Source organism: Triticum urartu, chromosome 5A (assembly GCF_056163025.1).
Source record: "Triticum urartu cultivar PI428250 chromosome 5A, HENAU_Tu73, whole genome shotgun sequence".
In the NCBI taxonomy this organism is placed as follows: domain Eukaryota; kingdom Viridiplantae; phylum Streptophyta; class Magnoliopsida; order Poales; family Poaceae; genus Triticum; species Triticum urartu.
Genome location: NC_141877.1, coordinates 264,335,261 through 264,359,971, shown reverse-complemented (window position 1 = coordinate 264,359,971; position 24,711 = coordinate 264,335,261). Strand labels below are relative to the sequence as shown.

Sequence of the window (24,711 nt, the reverse complement as noted above, 5' to 3'; positions counted from 1 at the left end):
TCTCCTTCTTCACCTATATCTCTGAGGAGCTGAGCCGTCTCCGCGCGATGGTGGGGGCTGAGCTGGACAAGGAGGGGTTGCGGGCTGCCGTCGCCGTTGTCGGGCGAATCCTTTCAGGGCTCCGTCACCGGAATCCATTCGTGACATTGGACGCCGTCTTTGATGAGCTGGCTCCCGTCGACTGGGAGCGGGCTCTGCGGGCGGTTGCACCCTGCATCACCAACGTCGTGCGCCTCGAGAAGCAGAGGGACTTCGGTGGTGTTTAGGCGCCCTCTGCATGGGCATGTCCATGTCTCGGGGCAACATGACCGTTGGATCAAACTCAGACGGTGCAGATCAGTCACTGTAGCACAAAGCGTGTGGGTGTGTTTGGTTGCATTCTCATCTCAATATAGTTGTTTCCTCTTCGTGTAATTGTTACATATAGGAGTAGTTGACATGCGGACAACATCATTTGTTATCGTCATATCTTACTACACTAGCAACAAGATTGTGTAGTACTGACGTATGAACCACTGCACATGCCTAGTAGTGGAGCACTGTGTATGTTCAAGTGGCTGCCGTGTTTCGCACTCCTCCATCGTAAGAGTGGAAACGCTTGTTGTAATCATTTTTTCTTTTGAAAAACAGTGGACACGCTCTACCGTGCGGATCCTCCTCCAGCCATGCACTAAATTACTCACTTTCACCGACGTGTGGGACAGCCAGCATCGGGGTCCACCAACCATGCACTAAATTACTCCGTAGTAGAGTGATGGTAGACTACCCCGATCGAAGCGCCGCAGTAATGCCCAATGAGCCGTCAAATCACAAAACCCCTCCTTTCCAGCAGTAAGTTGGACGGATGAAGCAACCATCATTTCACTCTTCTCTCTCAGCTTCCTCTCTACCCAACCCTCGCTTCCGCCTCATCTTGTTCCTCATTTCTTCAAGAAAACCCCGACCTGCTTCTGCCATTGTTCTTCTCTCCCAAAGAAGGAAAGGTGAGCGCATCAATGGTGTTGATTCTGGCCAAGGCCCGGTCTTGCAACCCCGAGACTGATCCTATAACTCCCTCTCTTTTCTTCTTTTGGGTTTGTGATTATGGTTTCTTTTCTTTTATTTCTATTTGACAGTTTCTTGATAGACGCTGGAGCACCGGCCAAAGTGATGTCTATGGCTCTGGCCAAAACCGTCGAGGCTCATGGTACGAAGAAGCGCAAGCACCCCGCCGAGACTACTGCAGACAAGCTCAAAGCCATCGCCTTGTCCAAGCCCCCCTCTCCGGGATCCCTCATTAAGCAAGTCCAGGTAATATCTCTTCTTGACGATCTTTTTCTCGATCTTGATCGTGTTTTTTCATCTAACACGCAGTAGTAGTACTAGTAGTACAACTTTCTGGGTGATCTTGCATGTGATTTTTGTGTGCCAAATGACGGTTCTAAATTCCTCTTTTGACCAAAACATGCGAGAGGTTGACACTGATTTCTTATAGATTACTTTCAACTACTCCCTCTGTCCCAAATTTCTTGTCTTAGATTTGTCTAGATAGGGATGTATCTAATACTAAAATGTGACTTGATACATCCGTATCAAGACAAATCTAAGACAAGAATTTTGGGACGGAGGGAGTACTTTATGAACATCAATGCTACCTTTTAAGAGGGTATATTTGCCTCAGTAACTTGTGTTATGGATTTTGCATGTAATCCCTCTGCTCTCATGCCTTTGAAGACATGTTCTAGTGTCTTTGTTCACTCATTTCTGTGCGTATATGTAGTCATATATGGAGTATAATATCGAAAATCATCTTATATTTCTGAACGGATGTAGTAATAAAATATGGTTTCTGTTTGAATTAGAACCAGGTCCGCGGTGGAGATGAAGTTCTCAAAGTCATGCCGTGTGAACTGGAACACCTGATGATGAGTTCTACTGCTGAACTATCTAGCTGCTGTGTCCTTGTCGCCACATGTCCTGAACTAGTGTTTTCCTGTAGCATTGTTGTCAGACGTGTTCTCAAGGCTGTACTTGACCACAACAATTTCCTGGTTGTGCCTTCGATTACGAAGGGTGTGGTTCTTGTAAAGCTTCCCAACAAATCTGATGCGGTCTGTCTTCATCATCATGTTTATGAGTGGAAAGACCACTCTGTTAGGTTCTCCAAGGTTGACAAGATGGTGATGGTGCGTGTAGACATCTCACACGAAGTCCATGGCCTAGTCAGTTATGCGGGGTTCATCCCGTAGGTCGGTGGCAAGAAATAGTCTGCAAAGTTTAGTTAGTGCAACTTTGCTTGTCTGTAGTAAGTACTATTGTTCAGTACTTGATTTGTGTTTGTGAACCCTGTATTGTTTATTAGTACTGCCGCTTTTGGTGTGTGGTCAGTCCTGAGAACGGTCTATGTTAATGTCTGTCCACTCGATTCAGTCTGTATATTTTGAAGTATCCAAATCATATTTTTTGTGAGGACGGTTTATCAATTATGGTTACACTCCAATATCTGTATGCATTGTAGGGTTTATCGCACCCACCAGGATTTCCAGTCCCATGGATGTTCGATCCATACGATTTGTCACAACCTTTGGACTGTCCTGCTTGTGGGAGTAGGCAGGGCCCCTGCATGCCACGCGTAGTTGGACGATCAATCTTCTGTTTAGTACTTCAACATAGTGATTTCCTAGTAAGGATTCACTCGTGTCACATCAAGTAAATCTTATTGATTTACTGTCTAAATCTTATTGATTTAATGTCATGTTTTCTTTCTTTTCCTGCAATTTTACGATGCAGGTTTTTCCATGTGACATTCATCACAGAATAAACCGTTTGGTTTGCTCTACGATGGCTATTTTTGCAGGTTTCATTTCTTATGTCGTGTCAGTAACGAAGGCACTGTCCATCACTTATATTACTGGAAATAATTGGATCAGTCTGTTGTCTGAGTACAAGCTGAATCCCTATGATGAACTGCAGTTTGGTTTAACAAAAACGCCACAATTAGTCCTTCTCGCGTTTAAAAGAAATGAAGAAAAAAACTGGATCACGGTCACGGATCCTAGTCAAGTTAGAAAGCTGATCATAGCAGACCAGACACGATTGCCGCTGTCTCGCACAGATCGAGCACCGGCAGTTGCTCTAGCGCTGACAGCGGCAGCAGCTCAGTTTGATCCAGCTGAGGATTGGGCACCGACCGCATCAGCGGATCAGTCTGATCTACCGGAGGATCGGTCATCGACACCGGCACCTGCTCCGACACCGGCACCAGCTCTACAAGGAGCACCATCTCCGGCAGCAGCGGCGGCTTCAGCACCTGCACCAACACTTGCACTTGCATCTGCTCCGGCCCGTGCAGTTGCACCGGCAACAGACTGGGCTACAGTTCGCACTTCATATACCAAAGTCCTTACAAAAACCGACATGTCCACCTTGTTGGTAAGCACTGGCCGTCCAAGTGCTTCGTTCTTTTTTCTTTCCATGTTGTTTCACATGATTCACTGTGTTGATCTAACTGTTTGGGTATGTCTTCTTGTTTGCAAACAGAGAATTCCTAGAGCAATGAGGGAGTCGTTCAACAATCCGGGCGACCGCGGCCAAGTTTCTCTTACCATGCGCAACCTTGGTGTGAATGAACCTGCTCAATATACCGTAAGTACAAAGGATGGTCGCATGATGATTGATGCTAAAGGATGGTCAAGGTTCAAATCTAAATCATATCTTGCGGTAGGGGATGATGTCAAAATCGAACTTTCTTAGCAAGGAGAGCTGGTCCAAATCAACTTTGAAATTAGCAGCACGCAACTGCCGAACTGATCTATCCTCCGAGAGATTTTGATGTAATAATCTGGCATGCTGAAACAAGTGTCCAGTGTGTATAAGTAGTACGACAGTATTATTTATCACATGGTATATCGTTGATAGAATTGCAACTCTGATTGCTGGTTAGGAACTGTCGTTCGATTTCATTCCAACAGCTGTCGTGCTTTATTCAATTTTGTGTATTCGCCTTGCAACAGCATCTAAAACCAGCGCCGTACCGATCGCTTGCAATATGAAAAGCGCTGAGGTAGAACACATGGGCCCCCAAACATGCAGGGTCGACCTACGGCCCAAAGTCCAGAACCGTGAGCCTATCTGAGTATTATATTCTCAGCTGAACCCCCATAAAACCCCCATAATTCCCGTGCGTTGCAGAGGGAGTATATTTCTCGGCAAGGTGAGTCTGTGATATAAAAGATTTGTATATTTCTTTACAGAGGGAGTATCTCTCTGTCAAAATATATATTTATGTGTAACTAGTTACTCCTGTCTTTCTACTTCCTTTTGCTGATATGTGGGGCAACCGGCAACGGGGTCCACGTGCCATATGCACAAATTAGAGTGCACAACTTCACGGTAGACACACCCCGGTTGTAGCGCCGCAGTAATGCCCAATGAGCCGTCAAATCACAACCCCCCCCCTTCCAGCTTTAGCAGTAAGCTGGACGGACGAAGCGGCAATATTTCACTAGGCCTGAAAACCCTTCTCCCCCGTCTGCTTGTTCAGAGAAAACCCCCTCTCGGCGATTGCATAGGGTTTTCTCATGGAGAACTAGGTATGAATTCTTCATCCATCCCCGATAAACCCAAGTCCCTTGGTCGCAGGTAATCCTAGGATGGCGGCCGCCGCCGTTGATGCATTTTTCTTCCTACTGAATCTAGTGTGTTTCATTTGCAGTGCCCAAAGTGCGAGTACCCTACAGGTTTCTGCGCCCTCGGCGAGACGCCACACTTGTTCCTTCTCATCCTAACACAGCATTTTGAAACGCGCACAGTATGTTCCTAGAATCCTCTTTTCTATCCAGGAGGGTGAGGTTTTTTTGAACATGCTGTGTTCTCATATTATTTTTCCTGCAGTGTATTATTTGCTCTTCCAGAACACATGTACTCAAGATGCTCGGCCTTGCCATAACTGAATACACTAGTTTAATGGTCACAGTGAAGACAAGCCATGGATATAAGTTCCGAGATGGGTTCATGAACCAAGAAGACCGCTGCTTTTTTATGGCCGAACTTGGATAAACTTTCTCAAGTGTTACAGACTGAAAGTTGGCGCACGAATGTTGATGGAAATAGCAGAACCTGGTCTCATCTTCACTGCGATCTTCCACCCCGACGTCGTTCCAATTGTTCATCCATGTTAGTTTTGTATCTGGTTCTTGCTTGTTGCCTCGATTACTTCTTAATCCACCTATTTTGTCTAACTAATCACAATTTAACTTTAGAAGTAGCAACGAATCTCTCACGAAGATGCTACTTTTAACTAATATTTTCTTATAATTGGTGGCACGTGTAGGTTTCTTCAGAGTTAAGCAGTCTGCTCGTTTGTTACTCTGTAATAACTCGGCTGTTACTAATGGCACTGAAGTTGACTGGATCGACATCCACAAGTTCCTACACTTTATTGATCGTCTTGAGGTCCTTGTGGGGTGTTTCAATGGTGGAAGGCCACATGGGATATGTGTGCCACTGCTGCACTCGTTGAACAGGTCCAACTGTGTCGAGAAACTTATGGTACGAGCTATTTTCTGTTATATATGTTGTTCATAAACTATTGCTTATACACAGTTTTACAGCTGTGATCTTCTTGAAACAGGAACTGCCGAGTTCTATTGTTCCTATACAGATGCCTGACCATGGTCGGGTCAGACTTGCGCTTGGTCACAACATGATGTATATGTCGACCTACTCAATTCCCCTTGGAGGTGAAAAGATACTTATTCATGGGTGGTCTCAAATAATGAAGGCCCGTCCATCTGGGAGAATAGGACAGAAGATTATGTTCATGCTTTTCCATGGCTCTAAAGCGAATATCCTATTTATTGACCACGTTGCGAGATGAAGCCACTTCCAGAAGGTTGTGGATGCGCGGGGTGGCGCCTGGACCTTGTCCTGGGGCTTTGCGGCCTCACCCTTGGTTAACTGTAGGCAAAGTAGCAATGTTCGAGGCGTGCTTTGTACGGTTGAACCTGTATAAGTACTCATACTGCTTTCAGCTTTGGTTGTTAAGTGCCCCTGATGGTTTCAGTTAAGGTTGTTAAGTACTCCTGCTGCTTTTACAGTCTGTCATGTTTCTTCAGTCCTGTCTTCATCCAGCCGCCAAAACCAAACCAGCGCCGGGGGGGCCGCCTGCTTCCGCCTCCCACGGCTGGTTGCGCCTCAGCGCACGCATCGCCGCCCCACCGTCTCCTAAATCGTTAACACCGACGTCCTCCGCGAGCTTTGGTGCGCTCACCGAGGCGCCGCCCTCTAGCGTTGTCAACATGGTCAACAAACAACAGGAATCGGCAGAAGTACGTGGAGAGGATGACAGTAGGGGCCCACCACGTCAGCGTATGGAAAAATAAAATGCTTCCTCCTAGTGTTTTCCTGACATCTGGGACCCACAACATTGTGAGCGTATATAGTCAATAGACAAGAGAACAGCACAAGATCGGCTGACACCTGGGACGTAGCTACTCGAGCAGTATTTTTTTGTTTGGTATTGTTGAGACGGAGCAGGGTTTGAACTGGGCTGTGGCCCGTCTAGCCCAGGCTTATATTTTATGTTCACCATGTGACCAGCCCAACTATTTTTTTTGTGAAAATGAGCCCAGTTTATTTTTTCTGAAGAATACCCAATCCAGGCCTACTTATTTTTCTACGCCCTGATGGGCCGCAACTCTTTCAAGACGCCTGCAAATCTTGAAAGTAATATGAAATGGGTTGTAAATATAAAAACAGATGACAAATTGGCAATTACTTTATAATTTCTGAATTTTATCACATTTTCAGATTCCTATTTCACTGGGCATTAACCTAATTTCAATATATCTTCAAAGTACTTTAAATCTGGCTGGACATTTCGGTATTAAAAATAGTTTGGAACCGACAGAAATATGCAAAATTGGCCCTGGCCAACCAAAAAAATGACTGCAATAAATTGCATAAGAAGTTTCCATGAGCTATATATAAATTATTATATATAGCCCTGGTGCGCTCGGCGCGGCGTGGTTAACGTGGTCAAGGAACGGCTTCCATCGGACGTGGACTGTACGTGGAGAAGCTGACAGCTGGGTCCACGGCCGCAGTAAGGAAGTGCCTCCTTATTACGTGCAAAATAATTATTCCTCCACCTGACAGCAGGGACCCACCGAACGGGCCACCAGTATTTTGCGAAAAAAAATTGTTTCCCCCTGACCGCTGGGACCCACCGGACGGGCCACCGTATTTCGCGAAAAAAAACGTTCCCCCCGCTGTCAGCTCGGACCCACCGGAAGTGCCTCCTTATTACGCACAAAAAAATGAATACTCCCCCAGCTAGCTGGGACCCACCTTGGTGGGAGGCTGACTTGTGGTCCTACTAAGTTGACGGGGACGAAGGGCTTTGTCAACTTAGTCAATATGAACGATTCTAGCTCCATTGACCGTACGATGTCCATCCAACGGCCGTAGTGCTTCTTCAACCTCTGGTCTTCTTGCTCCAGCCGCCCAAAGCAGCGCCGGTCGTGCCGCATGCTCCTGCCTCCCACGGCCGGCTGTGCTGCCGCGGAGGCCTCACCGCCCCCTACTATTCCCACCGCTGGCCAGGCCCTGCGGCGGCGGCAGCCTCACACCGCAGCCGAACTAGTGAACCCTCGTACTCCTCCCCCCGCGCGCGCGGGCTTCCACTGCCGCGTCTTCCCCGGCTCCCCATCGTCCCCTTCCTAGGCCTCACCATCGTCCACCGCCCTGGTGCTCTCGGCGCGGCGTGGTCAACGTGGTCAAGGAACGACTTCCATCGGACATGGACTGTACGTGGAGAGGCTGACAGCTGGGTCCACGGCGGCAACAAGGAAGTGCCTCCTTATTACGCGGAAAATAATGATTCCTCCACCTGACAGCATGGACCCACCGGACGGGCCACCGTATTTCGCAAAAAAAATGTTTCCCCCCTAACTGCTGGGACCCACCAGCTACACCTTCGCACGCAAGGAAGTGCGTCCGGGCAAAAAAACGATTTGCCCCCCTAACTGCTGGGACCCACCAGCTACATCTTCGCACGCAAGGAAGTGCGTCTGGGCAAAAAAAAACCAAAACGATTCGCCCCCCTGACTGCTGGGACCCACCAGCCCCCCGATCGCTGGGACCCACTAGCTACATCTTCGCATGCAAGGAAGTGCGTCCGGGCAAAAAAAACGATTCACCCCCTGACTGCTGGGACCCACCAGCTACATCTTCGCAGGCAAGGAAGTGCCTGACAGTCGGGACCCACCTGGTCGAAGCGTATGTAGCGTTGACATTCTGGTCGCGAACGTGTACGTACATACTGGTCGATGTAGAGGCACGCACGTGTCGTAGTAGAGGCGCGCACGTAGCATGTACACGTACGTACAGCGGCCAGGGTGCAAGAAAGAAAATACGGCCACGTATGTGTACATATGGGCGGGGTCTCGAACGCGTACTCGCGCATATGTACGGCGAGGGCTCGTGTACATGGCTGGGTCGGAACGGAGAAACAGCGTCGTCGTCGTGTTCAGGGGTCGGAACGGAATGCGTGGTCGTGTTCATCAGGAGGGCTTGGACGGAAGAGGCGATGGAAACAAGGCCTGGCGTACCGCACAACGGAGGAAAAGGACCTCCTACGGTCGAAACGGGGGTCCTGTTGATCGGGATGGATGTGGCGTACCGCAAAACGGAGGAAACGGACCTCCTACGGTCGAAAAGGGGGTCCTGTTAATCGGGAGGGGTGTGGCGTACCGCAAAGCGGAGGAAACGGACCTCCTACGGTCGAAACGTGGGTCCTGTTGATCGGGAGGGGTGTGGCGTACCGCAAAACGGAGGAAACGGACTTGTGTTGGAGCACTACGGTCGAAACGGGGGTCCTGTTCATCGGGAGGGGTGTGGCGTACCGCAAAACGGGACTCCACGGGATACTGTTCATCTCCACCATCAACCCCCTCCAGCCTCCACGAGCTACTGTTCATCAACCGTCGACCTCCTCCAGCCTCCACAAGCTCCTGTTCATCCAGCCTCCACCGCGCGCTACTCCACCGGCTACTGTTCAACCACCCCTCCGCCGTCTACTGTTCATCCAGCCCTCCACACCATGGGGTCCTATTCAACCACCCCTCCACGGGCACCCCTCCACCATCTACTGTTCATCCTGCCCTCCACACCACGGGGTCCTGTTCATCCACCCCTCCACGGGCACCCCTCCACTGTCTACTGTTCATCCAGCCCTCCACCACACCACCGGGTCCTGTTCATCCAGAGGCAACGCCACCGCTCACTGTTCATCCAACCCCCCCCCCCCCCCCCCCGCAACGCTCACTGTTCATCCCATCGATCGGCTTCAGTTAGCAGCAGTAGCCAAGGAATCGCTCGATCGGGTTCAGTTACCAGCCATCGATCGATCGGGTTCAGTAACGTGTAGCCTACAGTGCAATCACTCGGGTTCAGTTAGAGCCCAACGCCTCGCTCGGGTTCAGTTAGAGCCAACGCCTCGCACACACGCGCGTGCGTGTACGAGAGAAACGCACATCGCTCGGCCCCCGACCTCCCACCGTAACCGGGAACTCCCCGAAATTTTCCTCCCCCTCGCTTCTACCACGGTTTTTTCCGTCATGGACGGCCCAAAGAATGTCATGCAGCTGCGTCTCCGGCCCGCCCAGGACGTGATTTTTTGTCATAGAAGTAGGAGCCCACCACATCTATGATGATACCGGGTTTTGTCACAATTATCGTCATAGAAGTGTCATATGTATGACAGAAAAAAAATTCGTTTGGCCCCAAAATGTCACGGATGTATCTTTTTTTTTGTAGTGCACCACCCCTGCCATATACCACCACCCCTGCCATATACCACCACCACTGCCATATAGCACCAGCCCTGCCATATCCTACGACCATATATGCCCCACCAATCTAAGTTCTTTTCATATTAGGTTTGTTTTCGAGATCCATCTATTTTCCGATTCGTCTTTCCTTGCCTGAGTAGGTTTTGGAAAAAAAAAGAACAAAAGTCTAGAGACCCCATGGCAGTTTTTAGGACAAAATTTCAGCAATCGAAAATATTTTTACCCTATCCTATTTTTAGGTCCCAAGGAGCGTTTTGAGACACTCGCCATCATAGTGATTTTTTGTCGCACTTTTTCGTCGTCGCTGCCCTACTTTCCAAAAAAATAGTAAAAAATGTTGTGCATATCCTATTATTTTGACTTGGGAAGAGTTTTAAGATACTCGCCATTATAGTGATTTTTCGCAAAAAAGGAGCGCAAAAAAGAGCAAAAAAATCCAGAGTGTGCTTATCCCTTGTTTACGTGCCGCGCCGTGATTTTGTTAGTGTTCTAGGCTCACGTCTCTAGTACGGTCTAGCCTACGACCAGCACAATACCGTCGTTGAGTGTTTATTCTATTGGGGAATGCAGTAATTTCAAAAAAAATCCTACGCACACGCAAGATCTATCATGGTTATGCATAGCAACGAGAGGGGAAGATTGTTGTCCACGTACCCTCGTAGACCGTAAGCGGAAGCGTTATGACAACGCGGTTGATGTAGTTGAACATCTTCACGATCCGACCGATCCTAGCACCGAAGGTACGACACCTCCGCGATCTGCACACGTTCAGCTCGGTGACGTCCCGCGAACTCTAGATCCAGCTGAGAGTCGAGGGAGAGTTTCGTCAGCACGACGGCGTTATGACGGTGATGATGAAGCTACCGGAACAGGGCTTCGCCTAAGCACTGCAACGATATGACCGAGGTGGATTACGGTGGAGGGGGGCACTGCACACGACTAAGACAATTGTCAACTTGTGTGTTCTAGGGTGCCCCCTGCCCCCGTATATAAATGAGCAAAGGGAGGGGGGCGGTGGGCTCATAGGGTGTGCCCCAAGGGGGGAATCCTACTCCTACTAGGAGTAGGCTCCCCCTTTCCTAGTCCAACTAGGAGGGGAAGGAAAGAGGAGTAGGGGAGAAGGAAAGAGAGGGACGGCCCCCCAAGCCCTAAACCAATTAGGTTTGGGCCTAGGGGGCGCGCCCCACAGCTCCCTTGCCGCCTCTATTTCCACTAAGGCCCATGAAGGCCCATTGACCCCCCCCCCCTCGGGGGGGGGTTCCGGTAACTCCCCGGTATTCTGGTATTTATCCAATGACCCCGGAACCTTTCCGGTGTCCGAATATAACCTTCCAATATATCAATCTTTATGTCTCGACCATTTCGAGACTCCTTGTCGATGTCAAAACCGGCAGATCTCGGGTAGGGGGTCCCGAACTGTGCGTCTAAGGCAGATGGTAACAGGAGGCAGGGGACATGATGTTTACCCAGGTTTGGGCCCTCTTGATGGAGGTAAAACCCTACGTCCTGCTTGATTGTTCTTGATGATATGAGTATTACAAGAGTTGATCTACCACGAGATCAGAGAGGCTAAACCCTAGAAGCTAGCCTATGGTATGATTGTATGTTGTCCTACGGACTAAAACCCTCCGGTTTATATAGACACCGGAGGGGGCTACGGTTACACAAGGTCGGTTACAAAGGAGGAGATATACATATCCGTATTGCCTAGCTTGCCTTCCGCGCCAAGTAAAGTCCCATCCGGACACGGGACGAAGTCTTCAATCTTGTATCTTCATAGTCCAACAGTCCGGCCAAAGGATATAGTCCGGCTATCCGGAGAGCCCCTAATCCAGGACTGCCTCAGTAGCCCCTAAACCAGGCCTCAATGATGATGAGTCCAGCGCGCAGTGTTGTCTTCGGCATTGCAAGGCGGGTTCCTCCTCCGAATACACCACGGAAGAGTTTGAATACAAGGATAGTGTCTGACCCTGCAAAATAAGTTCCACATACCACTGTAGAGAGAATAATATTTCCACAAATCTAATCTGCTGACACGTTTTGACAGCATGACATCACGCCACGGCTCGGTCATCATTTGAACCGTTTTTCTTCAACCAGACCCGCACATAACGCGAGGCGGTTTCCTTGACACGTCTCGTCAAAGCAGAGATCGTGTTCCCCTTATCACGGGATTATCATCAATACAAACGTGGGTAACCCAACCATGCCTGTTGGTATGACTCCTAGATCTTAGGTAAGTCTCAAACGACCATGAGGAGGACGCCTGATATTCACCCCCTTTATAAAGGGACAAGGCTTTTTATTTTTTCCCGCCCGCGTTCAATCGAATCCTTCCCCCGCCTCGAGTTCCAACACCCAAAGCTCAAGTCAGGTGCTTCAGACCTTCAATCATGTCGGGATCCAGCGTTCAAGGCCGGTGGATGCCTTCCTCCATCACGGAGGAGGACATCAAGAAGTTGAGGGAGGCCAGATATCTGACCACCGAAATTTCGCATAGGCTGCCCGCCCGAGGGCAGGTCGTCCCTACTCCCGAACCCAACGAGAGCGTTCTGTTTGTCTCCCACTTCCCCCGAGGACTAGGCCTCACTCTGGATCCCTTTGTTAGGGGTCTTATGTTCTATTACGGGCTGGATTTTCACGATCTGGCCCCGGATTCCCTTCTTCACATTTTGTCATTTATCATCGTATGTGAGGCCTTCCTCCACATTACCCCTCACTTCGGCCTGTGGCTCAAGACCTTTTATGTGAAGCCGAAGATGGTCGAGGGGCAGTACGCAGCGTGTGGAGGTGCTTTAATAAGCAAAATTGCTGACGCTCCATGGCCAAAGGGTTCCTTTCCAGAGGTGTCCGGATTGTGGCAGCGGGAGTGGTTTTACGTCACAGCTCCCTGAAGTGCCAAATGGGTAGCTGCCCCCACCTTTCACTCGGGCCCCCCACCACAACTGATGTCATGGATCAGCAGGGGGCTGAGCTGGGGTCCAGCCAAGGACGTGCCAATACTGCAGAGCCGTATCCGAGATCTCTTCGAGGGAGATTTCAGTCTGGTTATGATAATGCAAGTTATGCTGGTTCGCCGAGTCCAGCCTTGCAAACGACGGCCCCTCCGCATGTGGGAATTCAACCCGGAAGGACCACGCACTATTCAGCATTTCCTCGGCATGACGCACGAGGAGATGTACAAATCGTTCTTCGGACCCCTAATAGAGTGTCCGGACACTACCGAGGACGTGGGCCTGAGCTGCAACCGCCCCGCTGACCAAGTAAGTAATCCCATGGACGAACACACTGTCCTTTTATTTATCATGACATTATTATGACGAATCGCTCTTTGACCAGGACTGGATAACAAAGGCGAATATGATCCGGTGTTCGGCCCCCCTTCCTGAGGGCTTGGACAATCCGGTGCTGGAAAAGATGCTCGAGCCAGCACCTTGTCTAGGGCCTTCAAAGGAATATGAAGGGGGAATAAAGAGGGCGAAAGCGGGCCTCCATCGCTACCTATTCCAATCGAGGGAATGAGCGCCTTCACGAGGGAGGATAACCAAGGGGAAGAATCTGACATTCTCTCACCCCAGGGAAGGAAGAGGACTACCTCTGAAGATCCGGAAACTAAGGTTTCCAAACGAGAGAAGAAATCTCCGCCAGAGGGCCCTGCCTCGAAGGGTATTCTTGCCGCACAACGTCCGCACGGGGATCAACCCTCTACCGAGCTGTAAGTAATCAAAAAGTACTTAATAGTGAAGATATCCTACCTTACTTCCGAAGACAATAACCGATGCTTATAAATTGTAGTCTGGATCGCAGCTCTTCTCGATAGAGTTCATCTTGGGGGGATCTTCTTCCGGAGATGATGGAGAGCGAAACGCCTCCCCTGGACTCCCCAGCTCAAGAAGCGGGCGACCTTGAAGTGTCATCGCGAAGGGTATCTCCGGATCCACTAGGGCCAGAGGATAACCCTTTGGCTGCCCAGAATCCCCAGTATCTGGCTCCTGAGGGGAGCGACAGCAAGGGTCCGTATAGTGTGCGGTCGGACGCGCTGAAGGATCTTCTGGGGCAAGCTGTCATCTCGTAAGCGCATCGTACGCTAATGGGTACGGTAATTGAAAGGATTTCATCCGCTGAAAGCGGTTTGCACAAAGCTTTTATGAGTCTGCTGAAAGGCTTCGAGGTACGTGAAATAATGTATGCCTTTAACGGTACCGCATACGCTAGGTATGCCCATGCAGATAGTAGCCCCTAAGACTCTGGTTGTCGTCAAGAACAGTGGCAAACACAGGATCATAGTCCCAGGTAATAACCAGACCGCCTTTATGTGCAGGTGGTTGAAGCGCCGGTGGCTAGCCGGACTGATGGGTTTGCCGAACTAAAGCGGCAACTGGATGCGGCAGATGCCGACATTGTGCTTGTCAACAAGCGGCTTGACGAGGCACAGGGTGAGTGATTTTTCTGGTGATCGTCACATAATAAGAGCAGCATGATGCCAGTATCTTTAATATGTTGTGACTACAGATGGAGCTGCCACCATGGAGACCCTTCCGGCGGAGCTTGCCTGAGCCAAGGAGCAAGCAAGGAGTAGCTATGCGGCCGCTTTAATGGCGGCCGAAGAGTTAAGGGCCGAACAGGCCGCGCATTGCGAGAGCAAGGAAAAAATAGCCAAGATGGTTGTAGAGTTAAAAGATGCTGTTGAGCGTTACCAGCTTCTTGAAGAAGAAAACCGGGCGAAGGCGACGGACTTGGAGAGGGCCCGGGTGGCTGCCAAGGAAGCCCGCTCCAAAATTAGAGCAATGAAGGAGGAGCTGAATCAAGCTGCAGATATCGTGTCTGGGAAGCCCTTCTTGTTGTGGACTAAGTTCGGAGATCCGAAGTATGCTCCTCTGGACTGGCTATGGAGTTCTGCGGATGCGTACATGGATTTGGCTGCAAGTGCTGCTGATGCAGCCGAGTACTTCAAGGATCAGAAAGGTCCCAAAGTGGAAAAGCTATTCTGGTCACAGTTTCACGCTCTAGTCCGTCCGCTGCTGCTAAATGAGCGATTGACCGGTTGGGCCGAGCTCCATAGGTTGTCCGGACTTGCCATGAGGTCCGTTGTGGATCACCTGTGGCCGGGAGGGCCAAGGCCGAATAGCTACTTTAGCTTAGTGCAATAATTCCTTGATGCTGTGCCATGCATCGATGCTGTAAAGATATCGGGGTGCATAGAAGGTGCGCGGATGGCCCTTGCCCATGTCAAAACATATTGGGCGGAGATGGAGGCCACCACTGTTGCGGCACAGGGTTCGGCCATAGGCCGAGTGGCTGCCGAGCACTACTTTGAAGAAGTCCTTGAAGGCGCTCGTTCGATAGAGGCTCAGTGCTCGAAGAATATTATTTTCCAGTGACATGTAGTCCCATTGTACAAACAATGTTTTTCTGAATTAATCAAGGCTGTATTTATACTTTTGCCCGAAAGTACTATGATGCCTCCTGTGCGGCCGTTTATGTATATATGTATATAACCTGAAAGTTTGCAGTCGTCGGCTTTCGCCCCCACGCATATAATGCGGGGGTGTTCACAAAAGATGCATATCCACACTTGATTCAACGTCTTGGTCCGTTAAGGAGGCGATAGCGTAGCGAACTAGGCAATCGAACTATATTGCTTTAACACTTTCACTTAGCCATAGGAGTTTGACAGTGGGGCTACTATATAGCCCCTGGTACTTCTGCGCTCGTCCGAATACGGGGCACGTTCGTACATGACTGAGAAACGGCCCTTCGTTAATGCGGAGGAATCTCAAAGATTCCGATTAGTCATTGAGTGGTTGACCAGTCTCTCACTATATCATGACAGTCAGTTTTTGGCTTTCTCTACTGAGGTGCTCATCCGGATGAACCAGGGCACAATCGCAGTAGTTCTCCCAGTGCTACCTTAGCCGATATAACGGAATGTAAGGTACCAAAACGTGGGAGCTGGGCAAACCCAACATTTGACCAAAGACATGATTCGGAGCTGATGCATATAGGGCCAAACTCGCGACGCCGAACACTCCCTAAGGTGTTTGGTCTTTATAACATATACCGGGCTAAACAATGCCCTTTATAAGAAACCCCATGTGTCTAGGTACGTGCAAAATCCTGGCGTGGCCACATGCCAATAACGCCGGCATCCTTCTCGGTTGTGTGGAGTATCCGGAGGATGTGAGCAACAAGAGACAGTAAAAAGGTTTACGCAGGGCCTTAATCTAAAAAGAAACCTTTGGCGGGTCCCTGCTGCACGTCTGCGCCTGTATCTCCGTTGTGCCGTGTCCTGGACGGGTGTAGCACGATTGTCACCTGCAAAAGGAAAGAACTTAGGTGAAAGTTGTCGTGCCAAAAGGAAGAATGAATTATCAAAATTCCAGAGAGGCCTAGTTGAGCCGGGCTGGCCCTGGTTACACGCGGGAAGCCCCTGGTATCGTTTTATGAGGGTTCGAAAACCAATCTCATGCATGTATGATGGAACGCCGGACTCGTCTAACCGTGTCTGTGGTCTTGATGACCTGCCATTTTTCCTGGTTGGTGAGGTCGTCTAGTGTGCGGCTGTTAGAGCCGCCGCGTCCTCTTTCATACATAAAGAACGGTTGGTGTTTCCGCTAACTATAATGACGCCTCGTGGACCGGGCATCTTGAGCTTGAGAAAAGCATAATGCGGTATTGCGTTAAAATGAGCGAAAGCCGCCCTTCCGAGTAGTGCTTGAAAATCACTTCGGAATGGAGCAATGTGAAAAGTTAACGTTTCACTTCGGAAGTTATCGGGAGAACCGAATACCACCTCTAGTAGTAGAGAGCCCGTGCAGTGGGCCTCTTGGCTTGGTATTACTCCCTTGAAGGTAGTATTACTGTGGCTTATTTGTGTCGGGTCTATCCCCATTTTGCGGACCGTGTCCTGATATATCAGATTTAGATCAATGCCGCCATCCATGAGGACCCTTGTGAAATGGTACCCATTTATTATTGGGTCTAACACCAAGGCCGTCAGTCCTTCGCGCCGGATATGTGTATTGTGATCCCTACGATCAAGAGTGATCGGGCGGGCCAACCAGGGGTTGGACCTAGGGGTGACGGGCTCTATGGCGCGTGTGCATCGGAGTGCGTGATTGCTTCTCCTCTTTGTCACATGGATCACATTTACTGTTTTAACCTCTGGTGGGAACTTTTTCTGTCCTCCGGTGCTTTGCTGGCGAGGTTCATCCTCGTCTTCGCTTGGTGTCTCTTCCCCTTTGTGTTCGGCGTTTAGCTTACCGGCCTACTTGAAAACCCAACATTCTCTATGGGTATGATTTGCAGGTTTGTCTGGGGTGCCGTGAATCTGACAGAGTTTGTCAAGAATTTTGTTTAGGCCAGATTGTCCTTCTCTAATGCCTTTGAAAGGCTTTTTCCGCTGACCTGGTTGGGAGCCCCTGAATCCGGCGTTTACCGCCGTGCTATCTGGGCTACCTTCTTTATTTCGATGCTTGTTTTTGTTGCGTGGTGGTTTACCATTGCCATCCCTTACTTCGGATGTGCTTGGGTTGCTGGTGCTGCTACGGGCCAACTAGTTGTCCTCGCCTGCACAAAAGCGGGTCCTGAGGCTTGTTAGGGCTGCCATTGTTCTCGGTTTTTCTTGACCGAGGTGTCTGGCGAGCCATTTGTCTCGGACGCTGTGTTTAAAAGTTGCTAAGGCTTCGGCGTCCGGACAGTCGACTATTTGGTTCTTGGTGAGGAACCTGTTCCAAAGCTTTCGGGCGGACTCTCCGGACTGTTGGATTATATGACTTAAATCATTTGCATCCGGAGGTCGGACATAAGTCCCTTGAAAATTGGCCCGGAAAGCGTCCTCGAGCTCCTCCCAACTTCCAATTGAGTTTTCGGGGAGGCTTTTCAGCCAGTGCCTAGCTGGCCCTTTAAGCTTGAGGGGCAAGTATTTAATGGCATGGAGATCGTCTCCACGAGCCATATGAATATGGAGGATAAAGTCCTCTATCCAGACTCCCGGGTCTGTGATTCCATCGTACGCCTCTATGTTCATTGGTTTGAATCCCTCTAGGAATTCGTGACCAGCACCTCATCAGTGAAACATAGTGGGTGTGCGGCACCCCTGTATTGGGATGCACCATAGTGTTCGGACGGTTGTAGTATTCAGTGTTGGTTGTGTACCGTAGCGCGCTTCCTAGATCCATAGATAGATCTGGTCGCGCCGGGTTTTTGACGCAAGTTCTCACGTAGAACGTGTGTTGACTTATGCGTGATTTTGCTATCCGCTCTATCGCGTTCATAGGGTGGTGGATCCGGCTGGTTGGCCATATCACTTTTCGGTTGTATGGGCTCTAAGGCCTCATCATCGAATTCCGGTAATAGCTTACGCTTTGGATAGCTATTTGGATGGTAACTTCCACCATACTTTGTTACTTTGTTCCACTTGCTGTTGAGCGTATCTTGTGCGACCTTGAGCCTTTGCTTCTGTTTCTTCAGGCTTCTCGTTGTGGCAGTAAGCCTTCTGCGGAGGTTCTCTTGCTCCAAGTGTGTTTCCGGGATGATGGGTGCATCCTCGTCTGGACTGTTTTCTTCCCTAGACGGGGATTGATGAGGCTTATCTTTGGCGTCATCGTGTTCGGACGTCGGATCCGTACTATGTTTACACTTTGCATCTTGATCATTTTCTGCCACCGGGGTGGTGCAGTTGTCGTCTCTTCCAGAGTCACGTGGACTATTATTATCGCTGTTTTTGCTATGGCGGGACCTAGAGCGGTGCTGCTGACGTCGGCGCTTGGGTTGCTTCTTGGAGGGGTCATCCTCCGCTTTCTCATCGCCATTGGCTTCGTTGGGGGTGTCCACCATGTATATGTCATGTGATGAAGTAGCGGTCCAGCGCCCTGTGGGCGGTGGTTCCGGTTCGTCTCCTGCATCGTCGTCCATACCGTTGATGTCTTCGGAGTCGAAGTCGAGCATGTCGGTTAAGTCATCAATAGTGGCTACTAAGTGGGTGGTGGGTGGGCAGCAAATTTCTTCGTCATCCGCATCCCATTCTAGCCGGACATAGTTCGGCCACGGTTCTCCTGACAGGAAGAGGGACCTTAATGAATTTAGCACATCTCCGAAAGGTGAGTGCTGAAAGATATCCACGCAGGTGAACTCCATGATCGGTACCCCGTCGGTTTTGACCCGTCAGTTTTGACAGGCACAGATGTAGGCGGCTCAGAGTCCGTGGCTGGGGATAAATCCAGTGGTTCGGCGACACGGCTCTCGTACGGGGTGAAGTCAGTGTCCAGCTCTATCGCCACTGAGAGTGCGGCCTCCATGGCGGGGTCCATCCCTCCGCTCTCGGATGGCGTGACTTGCTCTGGATTAAAGGCCGGAGTAGCTGCGGATGCGATCTCCCGAACATTGTCTGACGGTAGAGTTATGTCTTGCTCATCGTGACTGCGCGTCGCGTCCGGCATGGGCTCGAATCCGCTGAAGATCAAGTCTCCGTGAATATCGGCCGTGTAATTCAAGTTTCCAAATCTGACCTGATGGCCAGGGGCGTAGCTCTCAATCTGCTCCAGATGGCCAAGCGAATTGGTCCGCAGTGCAAAGCCACTGAATACGAAGATCTATCCGGGGAGGAAAGCCTCACCCTGGACCGCATCGCTAGCGATGATGGAAGGAGCCATCAAGCCTTATGGTGACGACACAATGGAAATCTCAATGAAAGCACCAATGTCGGTGTCAAAACCGGTGGATCTCAGGTAAGGGGTCCCGAACTGTGCGTCTAAGGCGGATGGTAACAGGAGGCAGGGGACATGATGTTTACCCAGGTTCGGGCCCTCTTGATGGAGGTAAAACCCTACGTCTTGCTTGATTGTTCTTGATGATATGAGTATTACAAGAGTTGATCTACCACGAGATCAGAGAGGCTAAACCCTAGAAGCTAGCCTATGGTATGATTGTATGTTGTCCTATGGACTAAAACCCTCTGGTTTATATACACACCGGAGGGGGCTAGGGTTACACAAGGTCGGTTACAAAGGAGGAGATATACATATCTGTATTGCCTAGCTTGCCTTCCACGCCAAGTAATGTCCCATCCGGACACGGGACAAAGTCTTCAATCTTGTATCTTCATAGTCCAACAGTCTGGCCAAAGGATATAGTCCGGCTGTCCGGAGACCCCCTAATCCAGGACTCCCTCACTCCTCGTCATGTCTGTGATCTCATCCGGGACTCCGAACAACCTTCGGTACATCAAAACACATAAACTCATAATACAGATCGTCATCGAACGTTAAGCGTGCGGACCCTACGGGTTCGAGAACTATGTAGACATGACCGAGACTCATCTCTGGTCAATAACCAATAGCGGAACCTGGATGCTCATATTGGCTCCTACATATTCTACGAAGATCTTTATTGGTCAAACCGCATAAGAACATACGCGGTTCCCTTTGTCATCGGTATGTTACTTGTCCGAGATTCGATCGTCGGTATCTCAATACCTAGTTCAATCTCGTTACCAGCAAGTCTCTTTACTCGTTCCATAATGCAACATCCCGTAACTAACTCATTAGTCACATTGCTTGCAAGGCTTATAGTGATGTGTATTACCGAGAGGGCCCAGAGATACCTCTCCGATACACGGAGTGACAAATCCTAATCTCGATCTATGCCAATTCAACAAACACCATCGGAGACACCTGTAGAGCATCCTTATAGTCACCCAGTTATGTTGTGATGTTTTATAGCACACTAAGTGTTCCTCCGGTATTCGGGAGTTGCATAATCTCATAGTCATAGGAACATGTATAAGTTATGAAGAAAGCAATAGCAACAAACTAAACGATCATCGTGCTAAGCTAACGGATGGGTCAAGTCAATCACATCATTCTCTAATGATGTGATCCCGTTAATCAAATGACAACTCTTTGTCCATGGCTAGGAAACTTAACCATCTTTGATTAATGAGCTAGTCAAGTAGAGGCATACTAGTGACACTCAGTTTGTCTATGTATTCACACATGTACTAGGTTTCCGGTTAATACAATTCTAGCATGAATAATAAACATTTATCATGATATAAGGAAATATAAATAACAACTTTATTATTGCCTCTAGGGCATAATTCCTTCATATTCAACTTTGCATCTTTGAATTGGTTATTACTGACACTTTTTGCTACCATATTATAAGCCTTCCCAGGTCCACATACATCTACGTCGTGCGTTTGACTCTCCCTGGTAATTCTCTATCCAAGCTTTGAGAGTTTTGGCTACAACGGTTGCCAATCACCACCTGTTGCTTGGTAAGAACTGGTAAGAATTTGAGATTCGCTTGACGGATTTGTGACTTTCCACAACACCACCACCACTTCCTAGCATTCTATAGGACATATTCTTGTGTTTTTATCTTGCTGCTAACCATGCCAGGATCACAAGCGGATGAGCTGGTCTGGGAGAACATGACGAACAAGGAGCTCCATCATAAATTCCAGGAAATGTTGGGTCAACGGGTAGAAGACGTGATGGCCAGTTTTGGCAAGGCATTAGCGAGGATTGATGACGTTGAGAAGAAAATTGACAACAACTTGGATGCCAAGTTTGCTGAAGTGCTTGCGCATCTACCTCCACCTACTCCCTCTACTGCACCATTGCAACAACAACAACAACAACAACAACCTCCACGTTGCGAAATAGCCCTCCGCCGAGCGGGCCATGTTAATCTTTTGCCTGGACAAAATTCTCATGCCGCTGCTACTGTTGTTGATGCTTCTATAGCTCTTGCTGCTACTGCAGAGGTGTAGGACTATTACGAGGATGAGGTTGATCAAAATCAGAACTACATGCAACCACCAGCACCAGGTCGACCTCAAGCATATAATCACAATGGTAGGGCTACATCACCACCTCAGGTACAGGATTATGACCATATTCCTAAACTAAAATTGAATATTCCAACGTTTGGGGGTAGATACATTCCTGATGTATATTTGACTTGGGAGTTAGAAACTGAACAACGGTTCACATGCTTACAATATCCTGAGGAAAGACGTGTTGCTGATGTTGTTTGTGAATTCACTAGTTTTGCTTCTGTTTGGTGGTCTAAATATTGTAGATTATATCATGATAATATTCCTACTAATTGGGCTACTTTGGAAACTGCTATGCGTACTTGTTGGGCTCCACCATATTATCAACATGAATTGCTTCAAAAATTGCAGCGCTTAAGACAAGGAAAATATTTTGTAGAAGAATATTACCAGGAATTACAAACTGGCATGATTAGATGTGGTATTGTTGAGGAGAATGAAGCTATGCTTGCATGTCTTATGGGTGGATTAAATAGAGAGATTCATACTATTCTAGAGTATAAGGAGTATAATAATATCACTCGTTTATTCCATCTTGCTTGTAAAGCTAAACGTGAAGTGCAGGATCGACATGCACTGGTGCGAACTAACTTTTCTGTAAGTCGACCTTCATCGTGGACACCGCATGCATCCTCTACTTCCACACATTCTACTGCACCGACACCTCCATCAGCTGTCACCTCCAGCCATCAACCTGGCAATCAAGTCGGGTTTGGCCGGGTCGACCTATACCAGACCCATGCCCGACTCCACTATCGGGTCAATCATCAACCCATCACCCTACCCATGGGTCCAGAACGGGACCCATGCCCGAACCCACCGGGTAACCCGACCCAGTCGGGCACCCATCGGGTATGGCAGCACAGGCCATTTCAAATAATAGTTTATGATCAATTTTTCTTGCCCAACATTTTAAGGCAGGGTCTTTCAACCCAAACTATTTGTCATTTAATAACAAAGCGTTTATGCCATACGCCACAACCAGTAACTAGGTAGCCAGCCTCCTCCTCGTTGTATAGTGCTGCAGATGCTTTCATTCTTCCTAGCTGGTCGAGGTGGTACTAAACTATGCACCTGTGAGGTAGTAGTGTGGTGCGGCTAGTTATCTGCATGGGCCAATCTCAAAACAAATTTTGTCCCAGTGTGAATGAAAAAAGGAGCAATGCCCAGGGTTTGGGCTCGTCTTGGACCCCCAGTTAACTGCATGTGAAAGCACTTGGGCTGCATGTTGTGGGCTGACCAAAGATTACTCTATTTTGCTGGGAAAGCTGGCAGCTAGTTCTGAACTATATAGTGCAGGCTAGTCGATGATATTTTTAGAGAAAAATGTCTATATAAAGTGACTTTATTCAAATAACAATCAGCATGTAAAACAAATAAATATGATTATTAATATTAATCGGGTGACCCATCGGGTGACCCATGGGCACAAACCTGCGCCCATACCCTACCCACTACTAAACGGGTTACCCATGGACAAGACCCATGGGTGAAGATGGCGACCCATACCCTACCCATTCGGGTAGGGTGCCCATGGGCGGCCAAACCCATGGGTTGGATTGCCGGGTTGAGCCGTGATACAAGGAAACAGGCACAACCATCACTATCTGCCAAGAGCACACCTACCGGGCCTGCACAGAGTTCTTCTTCTTCCATGCATGGCATCAATAGGGCACACAAGTGATATTATTTGTCGTTGTTGTAAGGGAAGAGGTCATTATGCGAGAGAATGCAAATATCAGCGTGTGATAGTTGCTACTAAGGATGGTGGGTATGAGTCCGCTAGTGACTATGATGAGGAGACTTTGTCTCTTATTACAAGTGAAGAACACGGTGGAGATGATTCTGATCATGAGACGCAATACATGGCTGCTGAAGATGCTGACAGGTATGAAAGTTTAGTTGCTCAACGTGTTTTGAGTGTGCAGGCCACACAAGCTGAGAAAAATCAGAGGCATGATTTGTTCCATATAAAGGAAGTTGTGAAGGAACGTTCTGTTCGTGTCATCATAGATGGAGGGAGCGGCAAAAATTTAGCTAGCATGGAGATGGTGGAGAAGCTATCTCTCACCACAAGACCACATCCACATCCTTACTACATCCAATGGTTCAACAACAGCAGCAAGGTTAAGGTAACGTGTACTGTTCGTGTGCATTTTAGTATCTCTACATATGCTGATTATGTTGATTGTGATGCGGTACCCATGCAAGCATGTTCCTGATTACTTGGTAGACCATGGCAATTTGATAAAAATTCTGTAGACCATGGTAGAAACAATCAATATAATCTTGTTCATAAGGATAAACATATTACTTTGCTTCCAATCCTGATTCCATTTTGAAAGATGATATTAATAGAGCTAATAAAGAAAAACAAGAGAAAAATAAGAGTGAAAATCAGATTGTGGCAAAAGAATTTGAGCAACCAATGAAGCCTAATAGTAAACCATCTAGTGTTGCTTCTGAAATTAAATTGAAAAATGCATGTTTACTTGCCACCAAATATGATATTGATGAGCTAGGTTTTAGCAAATCCGTTTGCTATGCTTTTGTGTGCAAAGAGGCATTATTTCCATTTGAGGGTGTGCCTTCCTCTTTGCCTCCTGTTATCACTAACATTTTGCAGGAGTTAGCTGATGTCTTTTCACAAGATGTGCCACCGGGATTACCACCTATTCAAGGGATTGAGCATCAGATTGACTTAATTCCTGGTGCATCGCTACCCAACCGTGCACCATACCGTACCAATCCAGAGGAGACAAAGGAGATTATGCGTTAGGTCCAGGAGCTGCTCAACAAAGGTGTGTGAATCCCTTAGTCCTTGTGTTGTTCCAATTATTCTAGTGCCAAAAAAGGATGGTACATCATGTATGTGTGTTGATTGTACATGCATTAATAATATTACTATTCGTTATCGTCATCCTATTCCTAGGCTAGATGATATGCTTGATGAATTGAGTGGCTCTACAATATTCTCCAAAGTTGATTTGCGTAGTGGATACCATCAAATTTATATGAAATTGGGAGATGAATGGA

At 48.5% G+C, this 24,711-nt stretch overlaps 1 long non-coding RNA gene across 2 annotated transcripts in view; it reads right to left on the bottom strand.

Moving 5' to 3' along the window:
* The window catches only part of LOC147970999 (uncharacterized), a 63,497-nt gene that overhangs the window by 22,339 nt on the left and 16,447 nt on the right, over window positions 1-24,711 (bottom strand). The window contains exon 3 of one of the 2 annotated variants that reach the window (XR_015604438.1): window positions 11,158-16,148. The exons of the other annotated variant lie outside the window; for it this stretch is intronic. This is a non-coding gene — a long non-coding RNA (uncharacterized LOC147970999). Of the gene's footprint in view, window positions 1-11,157; window positions 16,149-24,711 lie in introns of those variants that run through there. 2 annotated transcript variants of the gene reach the window in all.